Source organism: Ornithorhynchus anatinus, chromosome 4 (genome assembly GCF_004115215.2).
Source record: "Ornithorhynchus anatinus isolate Pmale09 chromosome 4, mOrnAna1.pri.v4, whole genome shotgun sequence".
Classification (NCBI taxonomy): Eukaryota; Metazoa; Chordata; class Mammalia; order Monotremata; family Ornithorhynchidae; genus Ornithorhynchus; species Ornithorhynchus anatinus.
The window spans coordinates 117,956,173-117,980,366 of record NC_041731.1 but is presented as its reverse complement, the minus strand read 5'-3'; the positions used below and the strand labels follow the sequence as shown (position 1 = coordinate 117,980,366).

At 44.0% G+C, this 24,194-nt stretch overlaps 1 protein-coding gene and 1 non-coding gene across 4 annotated transcripts in view; one reads left to right on the top strand and one right to left on the bottom strand.

The window, feature by feature from the left end:
• Window positions 1-24,194, top strand: part of LRRC7 (leucine rich repeat containing 7) — a 551,725-nt gene that overhangs the window by 48,566 nt on the left and 478,965 nt on the right. The window lies entirely within an intron of this gene.
• LOC114811739 lies at window positions 8,438-8,575 on the bottom strand. Its single transcript, XR_003759435.1, has one exon. It is a non-coding gene; the product is annotated as a small nucleolar RNA SNORA7 (small nucleolar RNA).

Below are 24,194 nucleotides of genomic sequence, written 5' to 3'. Positions count from 1 at the left end.
TGCACCAAGTACTATACTAAGCAGCAAGGAGAGTCTAGTGGAAGAAAAAGGCCTGATCCCTGCCCTCAAGGAGTTTATAATCTAATGGGGGAGACAAGTTGACTCACATTCTTTATAAATAGAGGGACCAAAGGGAAGATATACAGATGAAAGCCAGAGTGTAGAAAGGTGAATAAATTGGCAAAATGAATAAATAAGTATAGTGTACACATCCCTATTCTGTGAACTTCAGTTCTAAGGAAAGCTGCGTATATTTGAGTGTTGGTGTTTATGTATAATAAGTGCTGAGGATGACTCTGGAGATCATATGACCAGGGACTGTGAAATTTAATCAGGGAATGCTCACTAGAAGCCACAATCATCTATGATTTGCATTTTGATAAAGGTCTTGCACTTTCCAAAATATACACTGCTTAGAAAATATAAAATTTAAATGAAATTCTCCTTCCCTCTTTTTTTTAGGTAGGTGACGTTATGTCCTTTTGATACCATTTCACATTCTCCCAGATTTATAATGAGATATTAAGAACATTATGCTTCCCATTATGTCTATAGTAGACTAAAAGCTTTAAATAATTTTTTGGAGCTCTGTGCTGACATACTGGCTATTGCTGGTGATGGATACGAGGCTTCATATGTTCATTGTTGTTCCATGTAGGTTGTTCCATTTAGATTGTTCCTAATAATAATGATAATCATAATAATAATAATGGTATTTGTTAAGCAATTATTATGTGCCAAGCACTGTAATAATAATAATGATGGTACTTGTTAAGCCTTTACTATGTGCCACACACTGTTCTAAGCACGAGGGTAGATACAGGGCAATCAGGCTGAACACAGTCCCTGTCCCATATGGTGCGCACAGTCTCATTCCCCATTTTACAGATGAGGTATCTGAGGCACAGAGAAGTAAAGTGGCTTCCCCAAGGTCACAAGGCAGACAGTAGGCAGAACTGGGATTAGAACCTGCGTATTCTGATTCCTGAGCCCGTGCTCTTGCTACTGGAGTAGATATGCGTTAATCAGGTCAAATACAGTCCCTATCCCACATGGGGCTCACAGGCTTCTAAACAGGTTTCGAATTCCCATTTTACAAGATGAGGAAACTGATGTGCAAAGAAGTTCAGTGACTTGCCCAAGATCACCCAACAAACAAATGGTAGTAGTGCTGCATCACTGAAGATTTTCCCAGAATCCCCCTGTCTTCTTAATAGCGGCTAGCTCTCACACATGGAGCAACCCACACGCAACCTAATGTGAAAAAATAAATCTCTACCTATATAAATACGTCTATTATACATATTTATATGCAAACACATCCATGGACTTTAAAAACCCCTTCCTTTACTTTAAAATCACTCACCTAATTAGCAAGGACCAGATGGTCTGTGCTCCTATCAGTTCATTTGTCTTAAGTCTTCTTTCTGTAGAGAATGACCACTGAGTCTCAGCTCAGTCCCTTCTTCACCTTTGCTCTGAGGTGCACTTGCAGACCAAGACACAAGATGCAAGGCCGATTACAGATTGTCTTGTCTTATGCTGTCGAGTTGTCTCCAATCCACAGCGACACCATGGACACATCTCTCCCAGAATATCCCACCTCCATCTGCAGTCATTCTGGTGGTGGATCCATAGAGTTTTCTTGGTAAAAATATGGAAGTGGTTTACCTTTGCTGCCTTCCAAACAGTAAACTCGAATCTCCGCTGCTGCCGGGCACGGGTGAGTTTTGACTTGTGGCAGATTGCCTTCCACTCACTAGCCACTTCCCAATCTAGGAATGGAATGGATAAGCCTCTGCTTGACTCTCCCTCCCATAGTCAAGACTGATACTGGAAACTCTCCAGGTGTAACCCTGAGAGGGAACTACAGATTGTAGGTGAAAGTTAACAATTAATAGTATACAATTAATATTATTTACCGAGTGCATTACTTTAAATGCTTAGGAGAGTACAATAGAGTTAATAAACATGATCACTGCCCTCAAGGATCATTTAGTCTACTGTGTGCAGAGCACAATACTAAGCATTTGGGAGAGTATAATAGAGTTAGTAGAAAAGATGGCTGCCCTCAAAGAGCTTACCATCTGATGGGAGAGGCAGACACTAAAATGAATTACAGGTCAGTTTGTTCTGCAGCATTCGAAACCATCTTTTACTAAGCATGTTTATCTTTCACGACAAAAATGTGAATGTCCTCTAAGAACTGATCGCCAAATGGCAGACCCACTCTAAAAAATCTGATGCCCCAAGGTTCCGAGAGCTAATATCAGTGGAATCTGGCCTGGGGTGGCCTTCTGAATTGTCAAGTCTTTTCCTCTGTCCACCTCTGAATGGTACTCCTGGGCTGACCTCTTCTCACAAGGACACCTAGGATGTCCTTTCATTGGATGCTTGTTTTTAGGGGGTAGCAGCAAGGCCTAGTGGGTAGAGCATGGGCCTGGGAGTCAGAGGAACCTGGGTTCTAATCCCGGCTCTGCCGCTTGTCTGCTGTGTGACCTTGGGCATGTCACTTTACTTCTCTGTTCCTCAGTTACCTCATCTATAAAATGGGGGTTAAGATTGTGAGCCCCATGTGGGACAGGAACTGTGTTCAACCCCATTTGCTTGTATCCACCCTAGTGCTTAGTACAGTGCCTGACACGGGTTAAGTGCTTATCAGATGCCATTCATTATTTTGGTAATCAAAAAATCAAAAATGAATCAGCATCAATAATATCAGCAGTAATTAAGCATTCAGTGTGTGCAGTCACTTTTTTTCTGGTATTTGTTAAGAACTTTCTATGTTCCAGGCACTGTACTAAGTGCTGGGGTAAATACAAGATAACCAAGTTGGATATAGTCCCCTTCCCACATGGGGCTCACAGCTTTAATCCCCATGTTACAGATGAAGTTACTGAGACACAAAAAGGTAAGAGATTTGCCCAAGGTCACAACTTCTCTGTGCCTCAATTTCCTCAAATGGAGATTAAATTCCTATTCTCTCTCCCCCTTAGACTGTGAGCTCCACTGCTCAGTTCAGTGCTTAGAACATGTTAAGTCCTTAACAAATATTATTACTGTTACTATTAATAATAATAATAACAACCTGATTGGGAGAAAGGGAGTTGAGAAGCCCCCTCGGGATTTGCTGACAAGATTTTCAGCTCTACCAGATAGAACTCTGTAATTTTATTTATTAGTATTAATAACTGTCTCCCCCCTAGACTTTAAACTCACTGTGGGAAGGGAATGTGTTAGTTTACCGTTGTATTGTACTCTCCCAAACGCTTAGTACAGTGCTCTCCACACAGTAAGTACTCAATAAATAGATTTGAATGAATGAATGACCGAGGAGATTGAGTAGATTTACACATATGAATAGCCAGTAAATGAGCCAAACACTAATTTTCTAGGCTCCCCAGCTTTTGGCCGAATTTCAAATTTTGAACACCTCATAGTTTTTTCCCCTGTTGGCCTGTTTCTATGAGGATTTTTAGCCTGAAACCAGTTTGCAGAGAAAAGTTCAGCTGTATAGAGGGGTTCAGTGAGAATGAACTAGAAATACAGTTAAGCAATGAATCAATCTGACAGTCAGTCCTTCCACTCAAATGCCTTGCTAATGGCACTAATTCCATTAAAAGCTAGAATCGGCAGAGGTCACACAGGTTTGTAGTTGTTGTGACAAGCTGAGCCTCATTTTGTCCTCAGCAAGAGAGCATGGTAATCTTCAAGGTGACGATTGGATGGGACAATATTGCTAATTGAGAGACTGCTGCAGATTTCATTGGTGTTCTGCTTAATTCAGGGTGTGACTTTTGGTAAAACAATTTGAATAGAGAAACGTTGGCCCTAGGTCACAGGAGATATTGGGAGATGAGGATTTTGCCAACACCCCTCCCCAACCCCAGTACCTGGCTTGATGGTGTAATGGCTGGAGGTCATGTATGCCCCAAGGGACTTTTATCTCATTGGCCCATCTTCCTGTCCTGGTGTCAGGTCCAGATGGTGTCAGACAGTGGAGGCTCTTTGCCAGCACCTTGAGGGCAGGGACCATACCTTTTCCTTCTGGTGTACTTTCCTGAGCACCTAATAATAATAATAATGGTGGTATTTGTTAAGTGCTTACTATGTGCAAAGCACTGTTCTAAGCCCTGGGGGATACAGGTTGATCAGGTTATTCCATGTGGCACCAGCAGTCTTAATCCCCATTTTACAGATGAGGTAACTGAGGCACAGAGAAGTTAAGGGAGTTGCCCAAAGTCACACAGCTGGCAAGCGGTAGAGCTGGGATTAGAACCCATGACCTCTGACTCCCAAGCCCATGCTCTTTCCACTGAGCCACGCTTCTTCTCTGACTTAATTCAGTGCTCTGCACAGAGTATGCACCCAATCAATCGATGGTATTTTTTGAGTGCTTATTGTGTACAGAATACCGTACTAAGCAGTACAATATAGTAAGCACTTAACAAATGCCACAATTATTATCATTATTATTATTACTAAATACTTGGGAGAGTAGGGTATAACAGAGTTGGTAGACACATTCCCTGCCCATATGGAGCTCACATAAGTAATGGCGATGGATTGTTCGAAGCACTGAAGGTTAGGGGACCCCAAAGATTCAGAGATAGAGGGCTCTCCCAAGGAAGGAAGGGCGTGGTCATTGCCCCCTTACCTTGCCATCCAATTCACCCACTCCAACTTTGGCCCTCTGGTATGCCTCCAAGGACCAAATTTTCTAACTTCACTTGTAGCAAATGCAATCAGGTCTCTCCTCTTTCCTGGAAACCCATTTTCTGAAATTGTATTCAGGGCCCACAGACAGCAGAATTGCTCCTCAGATAATCACTTCCTGAAACTTCCTCTACTCTCTGCTTTTCTCCAGCAATTGCACTTTTCTGACTACTGCCTATGCAACATCATTCTGCCCACTCAGGATCCTATGGTAACTTACCTTCATAGAAGGCATTAGCAACCCTTAGGAACTTGACAACCTTCCCAGGGTGTCTGGTAGGTTGAAATGATGTCTTCTGGTAGGTTGAAATGATGTCTTACATTACACAGACTGACGATAGCTAACCGTTCTGTAGGGTAGAAGGAGAGTTACTGAAATCTGGATAGATTTCCACCCATTTGTCTCTTTTAAAAATCCTACCCCTAGAGAAATTGTTGGTTTTGAGGTCTAATCTTTGTTTTTATGAATTGTATTAGCTTTTCTTATCAAGTATTCTCTTTTTTTTCATTTATCAAAAATAGCTGTATGATCCTGGGAGAGCAAACTATCTCTTGAATAGCAGATTGATGTGAGAGTAAAAGTGAGCATGCACTTAAATGAATGTCCTATCTGTGATTATCAAGTTCCTATCCATACCAACAGGTGATGCCATTTAGAGCATCACCACCCGATATTCACCCCACCCTCAGTCACACAGACTTGAGATGTGTAGAGATCCATATTTTATTTATTGAATGTTAATGTCGATTTCCCCCTCAAGACTGCAAATTCTTGGCAGGCAGAGAACATATCTACCAACTGTGGGATACTGGACTCTCTTAAGCACTTAGTTCAGGGGTCTGCCCACAGTATCTACAATGAATATCATTGATTGATTGGAGCACTGGAGTCGGGACCCTTGGGTTTTAGCGCTATGATTTTCACTTGCTCTGTGTCATTAGGCAGGTCACGTACCCTCCCTGTGACTCAATATCTTAAAAGTTCCTAACTTATTTCCTAGAATAAATTCCTTTAGAGCAGCACTGACCACATCTTTTACTCATTTTTTTGTTTTTATGGCATTTGTTAAGTGCTTACTATGTGCCAAGCACTGTACTGTTCATTCATTTATTCATTCAGTCATATTTATTGAACACTTATTGGGTGCAGAGCACTGTGCTATATATTTGGGGAAGTACAATACAACAGTCAACAGTGACCTTCCCTGCCCACAACGAGTTTACAGTCTAGAAGTGGGGAGGCAGACAACAATACAAATCAATGAAATTATAGATATGTACATAAGTTCTGTGGGGCTGGGAGGAGGGGAAGAGCAAAGAGAGCAAGTCAGGATGATGCAGAAGGGAGAGGGAGATGAGGTAAAGTGGGGCTTAGTCTGGGAAGCCCTCTTGGAGGAGATGTGCCTTCAATAAGGCTTTGAAGAAGGGGAGATTAACTGTCTGTTGGATTTGAGGAGAGAGGGAGTTCCAAGCCAGATGTAGGATGTGGGCCAGGGGTTGGTGTAGAGACAGGCAAGATTGAGGCGTAGTGAGAAAATTAGCACTAGAGGAGTGAAGTGTGTGGGCTAGGTTGTAGAAGGAGAGAAGGGAGTGTGAGGTAAGAGGGAGCAAGGTGATGGAGAGCTTTGAAGCCAATAGTGAGGAGTTTTTGCTTGATTCAGAGGTTTATAGGTAACCGCAGGAGATTTTTGAGGAAGAGGGTGACATGCCCAGAACGTTTCTGTAGAAAAATAATCCAGGCAGCAGAGTGAAGAATAGACTGACTTGGGAAGAGACAGGAAGCTGGGAGGTCAGCAAGAAGACCAATGCAGTAATACAGGTGGGATAGGATAAGAAACGTGGTAACAATTTGGATGGAGAGAAAAGGGAAGGTTTTAGTGTTGTTGCGAAGGTGGGACCAACAGGATTTGGTGGACTGAATATGTGGGTTGAATGAGAGAGAGGAATCAAGGATAATACCAAGGTTATGGTTTGTGAGACAGGATGGGATAGAATTGGGGTAGGTATAAGCTAATTAGGTTGGACCCAGTCCATGTCTCACATAGGGCTCACAGTCTTAATCTCCATTTTAAAGATGTGGTTCCTGAGGTACAAAATTAAGTGACTTACCCAGGGTCACAGAGCAGAGAAGTTACAGAGCCTAGATTAGAAACCAGGTCCTCTGACTCCGAGACTTGTGCTCGTTCTACTAGGCATGTTTGTCTTTGTCAGTCTATGCTTCACTCTGCTGCCCAGATTATCTTTCTACAGAAATTTCTGGGTATGTCACTCCCCTCCTCAAAAATCTCCAGTGGGTGGTTGCCTATTAACCTCTGTATCAAGCAAAAACTCCTCACTATTGGCTTCAAAGCTGTCCATCACCTTGCCCCTTCTTACCTCACCTCCCGTCTCTCCTTCTGTATCCCTGTCAGCACACTCTGCTCTTCTGGTGCTAACCTTCTCACTGTGTCTCCTTCTCACCTGTCCCACTGTTGACTTCTAGCCCACATCCTACCACTGTCCTGGAATGTCCTCTCTCCTCACATCCGCCAAACAATCACACTTGCCCCTTCAAAGCCCTACCAAAGGCTCACCTCCTCCAAGAGGACTTCCCAGACTAAGTGCCCCTTTTTCTCAGCTCCTTCTCCCCATCACCCTGACTCACTCCCTTTGCTCTACCATTCTCCCTGCCCCACAACACTTGTGAATATGTGTACCTATGTATAATTCTATATATTTATATTAATGCCTGTATACTTCTTTTGCTATGTATATATCTTCAATTCTATTTCTTTAATATTGGTATTTATTAAGTGCTTACTATGTGCAGAGCACTGTTCTAAGCACTGAGGGAGATACAGGGTAATCAGGTCGTGCCACGTGAGGCTCACAGTTAATCCCCATTTAACAGATGAGGTAACTGAGGCACAGAGAAGTTACGTGACTTGCCCACAGTCACACAGCTGACGAGTGGCAGAGTCGGGAGTCGAACCCATGACCTCTGACTCCGAAGCCCAGGCTCTTTCCACTGAGCCATGCTGCATCCCTATTTCTTTATATTGATGCTATCGATGCCTGTTTACTTGTTTGGTGTCTGTGTCCCCCCTTCTAAATTATAAGCCCATGTGGGCAAGGATTGTCTCTCTTTGTTGCTGAATTGTACTTTCCAAGCACTTAGTACAGTGTTCTGTACACAGTAAGTGCTCGATAAATACGATTGAATGAATTGAATGAATTCTGCTTACACTTGCCTTATCAATCAAAAAATCAATGGTATTTATTGAATGCTTACTGTGTGCAGACCACTGTACTGAGCTTTTGGGAGAGTACAATATAACAGAAGCAGCATGGGAAGCAGAAATGACCTAGTGCATAGAGCCTGGGCCTGAGAGTCAGAAGGTCATGGGTTCTAATCCCAGTTCCACCATTTGTCTGCTCTGTGATCTTGGGCAAGTCACTTCACTTCTCTTAACAAATACCATAATTATTATTATTATAATACATAATCCCTTCCCAGAAGGATATTGTTGTTGTCATACGCTGTCGAATCATCTCCGACACACAGCAACACCGTGGACACATCTCTCCCAGAACGTCCCACCTCCATCTGCAATTGTTCTGGTTGTGGATCCAGAGAGGTTTCTTGGTAAAAATCCAGGAGCGGTTTACCATTGCGTCCTTCCATACAGTAAACCTGAGTCTCCACCCTTGACTCTCTTTCCCGTGCCGCTGCTGCTCAGCTGATTGTAGCAGATTGCCTCCCACTTGCTAGCCACAGGCCAAGCTAGGAATGGAATAGGTAGGCCTCTGCTTGACTCTCCCTACCATAGTCAAGACTGGTAGAGTACTGGAAACTCTCCAGGTGCCACCCTGAGAGGTGAAGAAAGATATTTCAGCCTTATATTCTCCGAGCACCCAGCACTCTGCACAGAGTAGGTGTTAGCTAAATGCAGTGGGTGGTTACAATCGGGGAGGCTTGAGTGGGTGCTAGTATAAGTTGAAATGCTTTCACCTTTAGAAAATTAATTCTAAGATTCAAATTCGAATTCTAATACATATCTGTGAGCGTAACCAAGTCTTAGAATCTCATTTTATTTTTTTGGAATTTGACAATAAGCATTTAGTACAGAGCTGGCTTAGTGGATAGAGGACAGGCCTGGGTCTAATCCTGGCTCTGCCACTTGTCTACTGTGTGACCTTGTCCAAGTTATTTAACTTCTCTGTGCCTCAGTTACCTCATCTGTAAAATGGGGATGAGTGTGAGCCCCATGTGGGACAGGGACTGTGTCCAACCTGCTTAACTTGTATCTACCCCATGTTTACAACAGTGTTTGGCATATAGTAGCACATAAGTACCATAATCATTATTATTAATTGTTAGTAAGTGCTGAGTGAATATGATTGATGTGTACTTTATTGATTATATACTGACCTTGAAGGCATCATTCTCTAGGCATGGACTACTTTACAAGGGTCTGGAAAAATATTTTATCTATTTGAATTAAAAGCACTTTTTTCTTTACCCAGTGTTTCACATGATTTAAGGGAATAAGAAGGAAAAGGGAGGCATTGTATCGACTCCCCTTAGAAAGGGCAGGGATCTTGTCTCTCTAATTTACTCTCCCAAGTGCCTTAGTAGGAGCTCATGGTTGGCCCTCAGTAAATCCTACTGATTGATTGATTTTTCATTCTAAATTTCTGAAAATCGTGCTCCAGGGTAAGTCACAACCTGACTAATTTTACTTCACTATTCTAAACCAATGTGAATATGTTTCCATTAAAACAATCTTAATGGTGTGCATTTTATTGGAATTTTAGAAAACTATGGATAAAAAGTACCAATTCTGAAAATGTCATTACTAAAATCTGTATCCTGATTCAGGTATAGAAATATTTTGGCCTTTGAAGCCCATGCCTTGAGAAGCTGTGCTCAATATGAGCACTGACTTACTTGTAAAGTAGCGTGTCTTAGTGGCAAGAGCACAGGTTTGAGAGTCAGAGGTCATGGGTTCTAATCCAGACTCTGGCACTTGTCTGCTGTGTAACCTTGGGCAAGTCACTGCACTTCTCTGGGCCTCAATTAGTTACCTCATCTGTCAAATGAGGATTAAGACTGTGAGCCCCATGTGGGGCAACCTGATTATCTGTATCTACCCCAGCGCTTAGAACAATGCTTAGCACGTGATAAGTGCTTAGCAAATACCATTATTATACAAGGTTTCTTTCTTTTTTTTTCTGGTATTTGTTAAGTGCTTAATATGTGCTAGGGACTGTACTAAGCACTGGGGTAGATACAGTAATCAGGTAATCAGCTTGCCTCACATGGGGCTCACAGTTTTAATCCCCATTTGACAGATGAGGTAACTAACTGAGGCCCAGAGAAGTTAAGTGACTTGCCCAAGGTCACACAGCAGATAAGTGACAGAGCTGGGTTTAGAACCCAGTTTCTTCTGATTCCCAGACCTGTGCTCTATCTACTAGGCCACACAGGGTCACCTGGTGTTTGCTTATTTTGAGAGGTTGAGATCCAAACACTTAAACACTTAAGCCAAAAAGCATCCATGGTTTTATGCTGTTTCTTCTTATTACTGCAATACCTCTAAGGAAAATCAATGTGCAAGAGGTTAAATAATTATTTTTCACTTTTTCTCTTAGGGTTTATTTTCCAAAACTTTAATCATTTCTGTGGCTTCCTTAATTAACTAATTCATGGATTTCTTTGCTCTCTCTCCTCTTTGGAACAAAGCATTCTGAACTAATATAGGACATTCAGTTGTTTCCTTGTTCTATTTTTCTCTTGGGAAATTCTGTTCCCATCCAAATCCTCTGTAGTGTATTTGAAAATTACTCCCTGGTGAACTTCAGAGCTATGGAATAGAGAAGTGGGGAGAAAAGGATGTTAGAAATCTTGTTGTTAATATTGCTTATCAGGTGGAGAAGTTTGTCTAAGAAGCAAGATGGAAAGGACATGTTTCTTTCCCTCCAAACTTGACATATAACAAGATGCATAGCGTCACTTGTGAAATGGGCACCTAATACCTGTTCTCCCTCCTCCTTACACTGTGAACTCCCTGTGGAACCACGATTGTGTCCAACCTGATTATCTTATATTTACTCCAGCGCTTAGTATGGTGCCTGGCACAAAGTAAGTGCTTAATAAGTACCATTAAAAAACAAAATAGAACAAAAACAAGATGAAGCATTTGAAAGCAGATTACTATGTGAGTCAAATGGCTCATCTTCACAGAAATCTCCCTGGAATTCCCCTTGCAGTCTGGGAAAAGGTAGTGTGTGCATGAACTCAGTTTGCCACTGAGAAAAGGGGATTAGAATCCAGATCCTTTTAAGGTGACACAGACCATCGGAGACTCCCTCAAGTGCAGCTAGAGACGTTTTATATGTGCAGTCTTATTAAACCACCAATACCCCACATTTCTTAAAGAGGGTCCTGAGTTTCAGTAGATTCAGTAAAGCCCGAGTTTGGTGGTGGTGGGTTGCTTCAGTATAATTTTTCCTGCTGATCACATGTGACTGCCCTCTACTTTCCCCTACACACTACCATGGCTGGAAGTGGATGGATCACTTGTATGGCACCTCTGACAAGCCTCCTAAAGTCCAAGGATCAAAAACCCAGGCAGAACTGAGCACATTAATGTTTGTCTATTACTACTGTGGCAAGGGTGAGCCAATAGTTGTTGAATTTAATCAAGCCAGCAATATTGCTGGGTGGAAAGAGCACAGGCCTGAGAGTCAGAGAACCCGATTTCTCATCCCAACTTTGTCACTTGCCTGCTGTGTGACTCTGAACAAGTCACTTCACTACTCTGTGCCTCAGTTTCCTTAACTGTAAAAATGGGATTCAGTGCCCATTTTCCCTCTTCTATATGCTGTGAGCGCCATATGGGACAGGGATTGTTACTGACTGGAATAATGTGCATCTACCCCAGAGCTTGGTACAATGCTGGGCACATAGTAAGCACTTAACAAATATCATTATTAGAAAAAGTAGTAGCAGTAATAATAATAATAAATGCACTTTCCCAACACTTAGTACAGAGCAATACATCCAAGGGGTGATCAATCAAAACCTTTACTACTAAACAATATTGGTAATAATAGTGTGGTATTGTTAAGCATTTACTATAATTGCCCTGTATTTGTTAAGCGAATAATATGTGCAAAGCACTAGTATAGATCCGAGGTAATTGGATCAGACATTCATGTCCCATTTTTGAGGGCAAGGATGTTTCTACTTACTCTATTGTACTTTCCCAAGTACCTACGATAGTTCTCTGCACACTGTAAGTTCTCAATAATTACCATTAATCTATTGGTTTATTGATTAGTAACGGATATGACTTCAGGTAGTCAATCAATCATGTTTACTATGCACTTAGTATGCGTGAATTATTCTAAGCACTTGGGTGCATACAGTAGAAGTTAGCAGACATTTTCCCTGCCCTCAAGGTTCTTACAGCCTAGCATGAATATCAGGCACAAACATAAATCACAGATTGAATTACAGATTGCTCTCCTAAAATGCAGGAGTGACTTTCTTGTTGAAAACTGTCATTATAATAACCACACTTTAAGCAGTGTCACATATTTACACAATCATTTCTTTTAACATTACATCCTGTTTTATCTAGGCAGATGTGCATCGTCAGAAGAACTTCCTCTAATTCTTTAGTTACAAGCTATTCAAAATGCAGAGTTCCACATGTTTTGGAGGAGAATTAACTATTTTTCACTGATGCTGAGGAAGAGTCAGGCTGCCCAGCTCCTAAAGCTGAAGTTGAGTCCTTTAAAATCTGTCTATGCAATGTTAGCAGGGCCGGGACTAGTGAAGCAGCGTGACTGAGTGGATAAAGCATGGGCCTGGGAGTCATAAGGACCACGGTTCTAGTCCCAGCTCTGCCACTTGCCTGCTGTCTGACCTTGGGCAAGTCATTTTACTTCTCTGGGCCTCAGTTACCTTATTTGTAAATCGGGAATAACATTGTGAGCCCCAGGTAGGAGATGGACTGTGTCCAAACTGATTAGTTTGTATATACCCCAGCAATTAGTACTGTGCCTGGCACATAGTAAGCACCTAACAAATACCATAAAAATTAGTGGCTATACTCTAAACTTCTGTGGGCAGGGATCCAGTGATTTACGTCACTTATGCTATCTTTAGTGTGCACTGCTTGGTGCTCAGGAGACATTCAGTAAATACCACTGATTGACCAATTCTCCCCAAACATTATGCCCGGACCTGGAAGAACAGTCATGTATTTATTTTTATTATTTGCCGTTGTCACTGTTCCCTGGCTGAATTTTACCCATTCCTTCCTTGTTCTGACTCGATGAACCTTAGCAGAACCTGAGTGACCCAAGCCTCAAGGATCCTCAGTTTGGTATTCTCCAAGATGAAAATAGTTCTGGCAAAAGATGAGGTAGAGAGCAGGAGTGTGGTTCTCCCCAGCTGGGGCGGCTTCCAGAGAACCACTTTCTTGTCAATAGCATCTTGCTACCACAGCACATTATAGCCTGCTTATGTTTCCCAGTAAACTGGAGAACGGCACCCTTGTTTCTCATTATCCAAGTTTCTGATCTTCCAAAGTTCTCTCCATCTTATTTACCCCTGGATATTCGAGATTTTGCTGAATCAATTTTGTTTGTTCTGGTTATTTCCCTGAAGCCTTCTGTTGGAACAGTTTCTCTTCCCTAGACTGAGGCTTCTGCATTACCTCACTCGAGTAGGAATGAGAGACAAGGCGGCAAAAGAGAAAACAGCACCACAAGCGCTGCAAACATTAAACCAAGCAATAGTACAAGGGACAGCCTTTCTCTGTGCTCAATGTGGCCGGAACTATGGATCCTCCACTGACCTTTTCAGCCACATGCTCGCTGATAGGTTAACTTCACCTACAGTGCTGTCTTTGATTTCGAAGGACAATGATATATGCCTCACTCAAATCTATTTTGGCTTCTAAGGATTAGTTTACTAAAAAGAGTCAATCCACAAAAGTAGGCTGTCCACGGACTCTCTTCATTCAGTTTTATTTTGACTGAGAAGCCTGAGTCATTGGAGGCGTGAGTCGCCACTTTCAGTTTGGAGAGCCCGGTAGATGGACTTCCCTTGGTTTTTCCCTTCCAGACTTCCTGGATTGGAGAGCCGCTGCTACAAGGGGTCAGGTGCTACTGGCCCCTCTCTGTGAATTTTGGCGACACAAAAAATAATAATGATTGTGATGTTGGGCAGGGAATGGGTCTGTAATATTGTTGTGTTATACTTTTCCAAGCACTTAATACAATGCCCTACACATAGTAAGCACTCAATGAGAAGCATCGTGGCTTAGCAGAAAGAACACACATCTGGGAGTCAGAAGGACCTGTGTTCTAATCCTGCCTCCGCCACATGTCTGCTGTGTGACCTTGAGCAAGCCATTTCACTTCTCTAGGCCTCAGTTACCTCATTTGTAAAATGGGGATTAAGAGTGTGAGCCCCGTGTGGGACAGGGACTGCATCCAACCAGATTGACTTGTATCTACTCCGGCACTTAGATCAGTGCTTGGTACATAGTAAGTGCTTAGCAAGCACCGTAAGCATTGTAAATATGATGGATTAATATTTGTTAGGCACTTACTATGTGCCACACATTGAACTAAACACTGGTGTAGAAACAAGATAATCAGGTCCGATATGAGGTTCACAGTATACCTAGAAGGGATAACATGTCCATTTTCAAGACTGAGCTCCTTATCTTCCCTCCCAAACCATGTCCTTTCCCTGACTTCCCCGTCACTGTGGACAGCACTACCATCCTTCTTGTCTCACAGGCCTGCAACCTTGGTGTCATCCTTGACTCTGCTCTCTCATTCACCCCACACATCCAATCCGTCACCGACACCTGCCAGTCTCACCTTAATAACATTGCCAAGATCCACCCTTTACTCTCCATCCCAACTGCTACCTTGCTGGTACAATCTCTCATAATACCTGACTGGATTATTGCATCAGCCTCCTTTCTGATCTCCCATCTTTCTGTCTCTCCCCGCTTCAGTCTGTACTTCACTCCGCTGCCTGGATTATCTCTCTACAGAAACGTTCTGGGCATGTCATTCCCCTCCTCAAAAACCTCCAGTGTTTGCCTATCAACCTTCGCATGAAGCAAAACTCCGTACTATTGGCTTCAAAGCTCTCTATCACTGTGCCCCCTCCTACCTCACCTCCCTTCTCTCCTTCTACAGCCCAGCCCACACATTCCGCTCCTCTGCTGTTAACTTCCTCACTGTGCCTCCTTCTTGCCTGTCCCGCCATCAGTCCCTGGCCCACATCCTACCACTGACCTAGAATACCCTCCCTCCTCCCATCCTCCAAACTAACTCTCTTCCCCTCTTTCAAGCCCTACTGAGAGCTCTCCTCCTCCAGGAGACTTTCCCAGACTGAGCCCCCCTTTTCCTCTGCTCCTCCTCCCCTCCCCATCACCCCTGCTCCCTCCCTCTGCTCTACCCCCTTCCCCTCCCCACAGCGCCTGTGTATATTTGTACATATTTATTATTCTATTTTATTAATGATGTTTATATCTCTATGATTCTATTTATCTATTTTGATGGTATTGATGCCTGTCTACTTGTTTTGTTTTGTTGTCTTTCTTCCCCTTCTAGACTGTGAGCCTGTTGTTGGGCAGGGATTGTCTCTATCTGTTGCCTTCTTCTTGCCAAATTCAATGGCTCCTACTCTATCCTAATTCTCCTTGACCTCTCAGCTGCCTTTGACACTTTTGACCATCCCCTTCTCCTCCACACCTTATCTCACCTTGGCTTCACGGACTCCGTACTCTCCCGGTTCTCCTCTTATCTTTCTGGCCGTTCATTCTCGGGTCTCCTTCGCAGGCTCCTCCTCCCCGTCCCATCCTCTAACTGTTGGAGTTCCTAAAGGGTCACTTATTGGCCCTCTTCTGTTCTCCATCTACACTCACTCCCTCGGTGAACTCATCCGCTCTCACGGCTTCAACTATCATCTCTATGCAGATGATACACAGATCTACATCTCTGCCCCTGTCCTCTCTCCCTCCCTTCAGGCTCGTATCTCCTCCTGCCTCCAGGATGTCTCTACCTGGATGTCTGCCCACCACCTAAAACTCAACATGTCCAAAACTGAGCTCCTCATCTTCCCTCCCAAGCCCTGTCCTCTTCCTGACTTCCCTATCACTGTGGATGGTATGGCCATCCTTCCCGTCTCTCAGGCCCGCAACCTAGGTGTCATCCTTGACTCGGGACTCTCGTTCACCCCACACATCCAATGCGTCACCAAGACCTTTCATTCATTCATCCAATCATATTTATTGATCGCTTACTTTGTGCAGAGCACTGTACTAAGCGCTTGGAATGTACAAGTCAGCAACAGATAGAGACAGTCCCTGCCCTTTGATGGGCTTACAGTCTAATCGGGGAGACAGGCAGACAAGAACAGTGGTAATAAATAGAGTCAAGGGGAAGAACATCTCATAAAAACAATGGCAATAAATAGAATCAGGGTGATGTACAATCTCATTAAACAAAACAAACAAAATAAATAGGGTGATGAAGTTATATACAGTTGAGCGGACGAGTACAGTGCTGAGGGGGTGGGACGGGAGAGGGGGAGGAGGGGAGGGAAAGGGGGGAGAAGAGGGTTTAGCTGTGGAAAGGTGAAGGGGGTGCTAGAGGGAACAGAGGGAAAAAGGGGGGCTCAATCTGGGAAGGTCTCTTGGAGGAGGTGAGCTTTAAGTAGGGATTTGAAGAGGGGAAGAGAATTAGATTGTTGGAGGTGAGGAGGGAGGGCATTCCAGGACTGCGGGAGGACGTGGCCCAGGGGTCGATGGCGGGATAGGAGAGACCTAGGGACGGTGAGGAGGTGGGCGGCAGAGGAGCGGAGCATGCGGAGTGGGCAGTAGAGAGAAGGGAGGAGAGGTAGGAAGGGGCAAGGTGATGTAGAGCCTTGCAGCCTAGAGTGAGGAGTTTTTGTTTTGAGCGGATGTTGATAGGCAACCACTGGAGGTGTTTAAGAAGGGGAGTGACAGGCCCAGATCGTTTCTGCAGGAAGATGAGCTGGGCGGCGGAGTGAAGAATAGACTGGAGCGGGGCGAGAGAGGAGGAAGGGAGGTCAGAGAGAAGGCTGACACAGTAGTCTAGCCGGGATATAACGAGAGCCCGTAGCAGCAAGGTAGCCATTTGGGTAGAGAGGAAAGGGCGGATCTTGGCAATATTGTAAAGGTGAGACCGGCAGGTCTTGGTCACGGATCAAATGTTTGGGGTGAACGAGAGAGACGAGTCAAAGATGACACCGAGGTTGCGGGCCTGAGAGACAGGAAGGATGCCGGTCTCACCTTTATAATATCTCCAAGATCCACCCTTTCCTCTCCATCTAAATGGCTATCTTACTGGTACAGGCTCTCGTAATATACCGGCTGGATTATTGTGTCAGCCTTCTTTCTGATCTCCCTTCCTCCTGTCTCTCCCCACTCCAGTCTATTCTTCATTCAGCTGCCCGGCTCATCTTCCTGCAGCAACGCTCTGGGCATGTCACTCTCCTTCTTAAAAACCTCCAGTGGTTGCCTATCAACCTCCACACAAAACAAAAACTCCTCACTGCAGGCTTCAAGGCTCCCCATTACCTTGCCCCCTCCTACCTCTCCTCCCTTCTCTCTTTCTACTGCCCACCCCATAGTCTCCGCTTCTCTGCTGCTCACCTCCTCACCATCCCCCATTCTCGTCTATCTCACCGTCGACCCCTGGTCCACATCCTCCCACTGTCCTGGAATGCCCTCCCGCCTCATCTCCGACAAACTAAATCTCTTCTCTTCTTCAAAGCCCTACTGAGAGCTCATCTCCTCCAAGAGGCCTTCCCAGATTGAGCTTCCCCTTTTCCCTCTGCTCCCTCTGCTGGCTTTCTGCCCCCCCCCCACCTCCCCTCAACTAATCCCCCTTTCCCCCCATTTCCCTCTGCTCCTCACCCTCTCCTTTCCCCTCCCCTCAGCACTGTGCTCATCTGCTCATTTGTATATATTTTTATTACCCTATTTATTTTGTTAATGAGTTGTACATCCCCTTGATTCTATTTATTGCTATTGTTTTTGTCTGTCTGTCTCCCCTGATTAGACTGTAAGCCCATCAATGGGCAGGGATTGTCTCTATCTGTTGCCAAATTATACATTCCAAGTGCTTAGTACAGTGCTCTGCACATAGTAATCGCCCAATAAATACTATTGAATGAATGTATGAATGCCAAATTGTACATTCCAAGTGCTTGATATAGTGCTCTGCACACAGTAAGCGCTCAATAAATACGATTGATTGAATGAATGAATGGTAACAGCTTTTGGCTTTTCATTTTACAGATGAAGGAACTGAGGCACAGAGAAGTTAAGTGACTTGCCCAAGATCTGCCCACAGCAGGCAAGTGGCAGAGCTGTGATTAGAACTCAGGTCCTCTGACTCCCAGCTCCCCTATCTTTCCACTGGGTCATGCTGCTTCCCAATAGGCAAATCAGCATCCAGACCAGAGCAGAAATATATGAGGTTTGGGATGGAGGGGGTGAGGTGTATACTCTAACTTGTGAGCATCAAGTGCTCCGGCCAAAATCCCAACCTGAGACAAGTTGAAAGATGGGAATATCGGTTCCTTTTCTACTTTTTAATGACAAATTGTCCTTTGGAGGGGAGTGAACTAATGGAATGGGAATTGGAAGATGGTCTCTTGCCCAAGAGAAGCAGCTGAATATGCCTTGCAATGGAAAATGAGCGTAAGATCCCTGTGGGCACGGAATGCATTGTTCCTTTTTCTGTTGCTTTGGCAAGTTATTAGTACTGAACATTACACCCAGAGGGCAGTCAATAAAAACCTGTATTACTAAATAATACAACTACTACAAATAATAATGATAATTGGAGTATTTGGTACTTGCTTACTGTAATAACTGTGGAACTCATTAAGTGTTTTCTGTATACCAAACACTGTTCTAAGTATTGGGGTAGATAAATATAAGCAGACCAGACACAGTCCCTGCCCCACGAAGTTGGGACAGGGAAACAGACATTTAATCTCCTTTTTTACAGATGAGGAAACAAAGCCACAGAGAAGTGGAACAATTTGACAAGGGTCACACAGCAGATGGTAATAATTCATTCAATAGTACAGTGCTCTGCACATAGTAAGCGTTCAATAAATACTACTGAATGAATAATAATAATGTTTATGGTATTAAGCACTTACCTGTGTGGCACTGTACTAAGCACTGGGGTGGATACAACCAAATCAGGTTGGACCCAGTCCCTGGCCCATATGAGGCTCACAATCTCAATCCCCATTTTACAGATGAAGTAACTGAGGCAGAGAGAAGTACAGTGACATGCCCAAAGCCACACAGCAGACAAGTGGCAGAGCCGGGATTAGAACCCATGACCTTCTAACTCCCAGGCCCATCCTCTATCTGCCTCGCCATTTAGTCCATAGCTGCCTTCCTTCCACTCCTGTGGCCTACTCACTAGTCTGTGGTGAAGGAAAAACTCCATTTCCCAAGGTTTGACTGGATGGGGGAATGGCTGAGAACGAGCGAGATGGTGGAGGGCAGAGGAAAGCCTGCAGGGAGGTGCTTTGGAAGGCATTTCCTTCCTGTCCCAGAACAGTGGGCACCTTGGGGACCCCTGCTTCCTTCCCAGCACCAACCCCCAAATAGGCCTCTCTCTGGAAGCAATGACCTGCAGTCAGAGCCAGATTTGCCAGATTGGAAGCTCCAAGAGGAGTGTCTACTGTGCTCTCCCAAGAGCCTAGTACAGGGCCTTGAGGTGGACTACGTCATACCATCTTTGTTCATGAGAAACAAGGCAGTCAGTGTCAACATACTATTTTCAGTTCCAAAATTGTATCCTAACTGCTTCCCCAGAAGCAGGTTGATTGTCTGACCCACCGGGGCCACCGGGCTCTGCAGATATCTCATTAATGGGCTTTATTGAGTACTCACTGTGTGCAGAGCACTGTACTGGGCACTTATATGATTCATTTTGCAGCTATTCGCCTGATCACTATGCAAATGATTACATATACTAATATGATTGATTAATGGAGAAACAGCATGGCCTAGTGAATAGAGCATAGGCCTGGGAATCAGAGGGACCTGGATTCTAATTCCAGTTCAGCCACATGACTGCTGTGTGATCTTGGACAAGTTGCCTGACTTCTCTAGGCAACAGTTACCTCATCTGTAAAATGGTGATTAAGACTTTGACCCTGTGTGCGAAATAGACTGTATCCAACCAGATTCACTTGTATCCTTCTCGGTGCTAAGTACAGTGCCAGGCACATAGTAAGCGCTTCCTAAATGCCATTAAAAAAAATAGCGGTTCATATAAGAACTTCATAACCCCAATCAATCAGGGATATTTATTGAGTGCTTATTGTATGTAGAATGCAGCGTGGCTTAGAGGAAAGAACACAGGCTTGGGAGTTAGAGGTCGTGGGTTCTAATCCCGCTTCTGCCACTTATCAACTTCTCTGTGCCTCAGTTACCTCATCTGTAAAATGGGGTTGAAGACTGTGAGTCCCATGTGGGACAATCTGATTACCTTGTATCTACCCCAGCGCTTAGAACAGTGCTTGGCACATAGTAAGCACTTAACAAATACCAATATGATTATTATTATTATTAGAGCACTGTACTAAACACTTAGGAGAGTACAATACAACAGAGCTAGTAGACACATTCCCTGCCCATGGTGAGCTTACAGTGTAGAGGAGTGGAAAGATAATAAAATAAATTATCTCTCTGAAACTAAGTGCCAAATGAAGATTCTTTCACTTCACAAGGCAGTACATTTGGACAATAGAGAACCAGGGCAGAGTGAACTGGCGATGGAATGCTGACTAGGAATTACTCAAAAGAGATGAGTGATTCTAATTCTATCTTCACGTCCAGCCGAAAGAGAGACCGCCGAGTTCAGATTGGCTCCCCGATCTGTGTGAGGTCCAACAAGGCCCCCAACTAGAGTCGGCACGCAGCTGGGCTGGCCAACGTCCCCTGGCACGGAAGCCAGAAAAATATCAGGGAAGCAGTCAGCCAAAAGCGCTATGCCATCTTAATTAGTCCCACCGTCTCTTTCACTGCCAAGTGGAGAGTGTTCCCTTCCAACCGCTGAGATGCTCAAACAATGCAGCAAGCCATTCGGACTCAGAAGGGAATGGTCTAAAGAAAATGCCCAGCTGTTTCCATTAGGGAGACTGGCATTACCTTGATTCAAGAGCCATAGAGAAGCAGCATGGTGGAGTGGATAGGTCACGGGCCTGGGAGTCGGAAGGTCGTGGGTGCTAATCCTAGCTCGGCCACTTGTCTACTGGGTGACCGTGGGCAAGTCATTTCACTTCTCTGGGCCTCAGTTACCGCATCTCTAAAATGGGGATTGAGACTGTGAGCCCCATGTGGGACAGGGACTTGTCCACTGTGTCCAACCCGATTTGGTTGGATCCACCTCGGCGCTAAATACAGTTCTCAGTACATAGTAAGTATTTAACAAATACTATTAAAAAATTTTTTTAATTTTAAAAAAATTTTAATAAAAAAAATTTTAAATGTCCGTGTGGGATTGGAATGGTCTTAGTGTTCAGTGACTCCAAGTTTTCATAAATGATAAAGAACATTAGCTTCAACACAGAGACAGGCAGATAGTAATAATGATAATAATAATAATGATAACAATGGTATTTGTTAAGTGCTTACTGTGCACCAAACACTGTTCTAAGCACTGGAGTAGACACAAGGTTATCAAGTTGGACACCATCTCTGTCCCACATGGGGCTCACGGCCTTAATTCTCATTTTACTGATGGGATCACTGAGGCACAGTTAAGTTATTTGCCCAGTGTAGCATGGCAGACAAGTGGCAGAGCTGGGATTAGAGCCTATGTCCTCTGACTCCCAGGCCTGTGCTCTTTCCACTAGGCCACTAGGCTGTGCAGTGTGGCCTAATGGAAAGAGGCCAGGACTGGGAATCAGAGGTCCTGCATTTTAATCTCAGTTCTGCAACTTGCCTCCTTTGTGATCTTGGGCAAGTTGCTTCACTTCTTTGTCCCTCAACTTCCTCATCTGGAAAAGGGAGGTAAAATACCTGGCCTCCCTTCCTTTCACAATGTGAGCCCCATGTGTGACAGAGACTGGGATTAACTTGTATTTTCCCCTGCACTAGGCACAAAAAAGCAATGTGGCCTATGGATAGAGCACGGGCCTGGGAGTCAGAAGGACCTCGGTTCTAATCCTGGCTCCTCCATTTCTCTGCTGTGTGAACTCAGGAAAGTCATTTCACTTTTCTGTGCCTCAGTTCCCTCATCTATAAAATGGCAATTAAGATTGTCAGCCGTCTGTGGGACAGGAACTGCATGCAACCCAATTTGCTTGTATCTATACATTTTCCAGCAATAAAATATGGCTGATATGGCTCAACCACCATGGTCTAGTGGATACAGTCCAGGCCTGGGAGTTAGAAAGACATAGGTTCTAATCCCAGTTTTGCCACCTGTCTGCTGTGTGACCTTGGGCAAGTCACTTCACTTCTCTGTGCTTCAGTTACCTCATCTGTAAAATGGGGATTAAGACTGTGGGACAGGAACTGGGTCCAACCTGATTAACTTGTTTCTACTTCAGTACTTAGAACAGTGCTTGACCCATAGTAAGGGCCTAAAAAATACCATCATCATCATCACTCTCAATAATTGTTAATTAGACAATGGGGACTAGGGTGCCCAGGAGACATCCGGTTTGATCCAGGGCAGGGCAGTCTAGTTTCTAGCTGGTCCTTTCCCTCTCCACCCCACACGTCTTCAGGACCTGTCCTTGATTCCCAGCATTCCCCCCTCCCTCCACCGAGGCTTCTGCCCCCGAGTCCAGAGGTTTGGAAACAGTACTGGTGATTCCTTGAGACTTGGGAGGACAACAGGATGGCTCTGGAGCAAGTTCAGGGCCAGGCCCGGTCCTCCAAGAGAATTGGAGTCAACTTGGCCTAGTGCCGCAAAATGGCATGTACGACATCATCTTGTTATTCCCTAGGTCTGATATAATGCATGTGATGGGGTTTATGTTGGTTTTTTACGGGTACTTATTAAGCACTTTTTATGTGCCATGCATTGTAGCAAGTGCTGGGGTAGATACAAGATAATCAGGTTGGACACCATCCCTGACCCCTGTGGGGCTCGCTGTAAAAGGGGGAAGGAGAACAGCTATTTCATCCCCATTTAACAGGTAAGGAGACTGAGGCTCAGAGAAGCAACTTGCCCAAGGGTGGGCAGGGAATGTCACTGTTTATTTTTGTATTGTACTTTCCCAAGTGCATAGTACAGTGGTCTGCACACAGTAAGTGCTCAATAAATATGATTGAATGAATGAATGAATCACACAACGGTCAAGTGGTGGAGCCAGAATTAAAACCCAGGTCTTCTGAGTCCCAGGCCTGTGCTCCTTCTTCTAGGCCACACTGTTTCAGTGTGATGTCATATGTGCCTCCTTGTCGAGGTGTCACCCTAATTCATTCATTCAGCTATATTTATTGAGCACTTGCTGTGTGCAGAACACTGTACTACACATTTGGGAGAGTACAGTATGGCCTCACAGTCTAGAGTGGGGAGACAGACATAAATACAAGTAAACAGACATCAATACAAGTAAACGGGCATCAATATAAATAAATAGAATTATAGATATATTCATATATACATAAGTGTTTGGCGGGGGAGAACAAAGAGAGCGAGTCAAGGTGATGTGGAAGGGAAGGGGAGCTGAAGACACAATAGACCAAAGCTGGGAAAACCCCTTCCTGGCATTTCACACTTAGCAGAAATGCTGTAATGATATTAGAAATATTAGTATTAGTAGTAGAGTATTAGTAGTAGTAGTAGAGTATTAGTATTAGAGAATTAGAAATACTCTAATGATTTGATTCCCCTATGTCTACCCCAGCGCTTAGAACAGTGCTCGGCACATAGTAAGCGCTTAACAAATACCAACATTATTATTATTATTATTATTATAGTATCATTTTTTTCTTGAGGATTCCTCCTTTTCTACTCCTCTATCTAATCCCTAATTGACTTCCTCGCATTTTCTTCTCGGAGTCTACAATGGTTGCAGCTTTTATTTATTTCTATTTTTCTATTGGCAACCATCTGTTTTCTTTTCACTTCATACTCTTCCTCTCTTCAAATGACCCACCTGAATTAAAGACAGGAAACATTTGAGATTGAAGGATTTGAGATTGAAAGATCCTGGAGACAGGAGGCATGGAGGGAAGGTTTCTTCTAAATTTTTTTGCTGATCCTGTATTATTGAGTTCATCATCCTTTCATTCATTCATTCAATAGTATTTATTGAGCGCTTACTATGTGCAGAGCACTGTACTAAGCGCTTGGGATGAACAAGTCGGCAGCAGATAGAGACAGTCCCTGCCGTTTGACGGGCTTACAGTCTAATCGGGGGAGACGGACAGACAAGA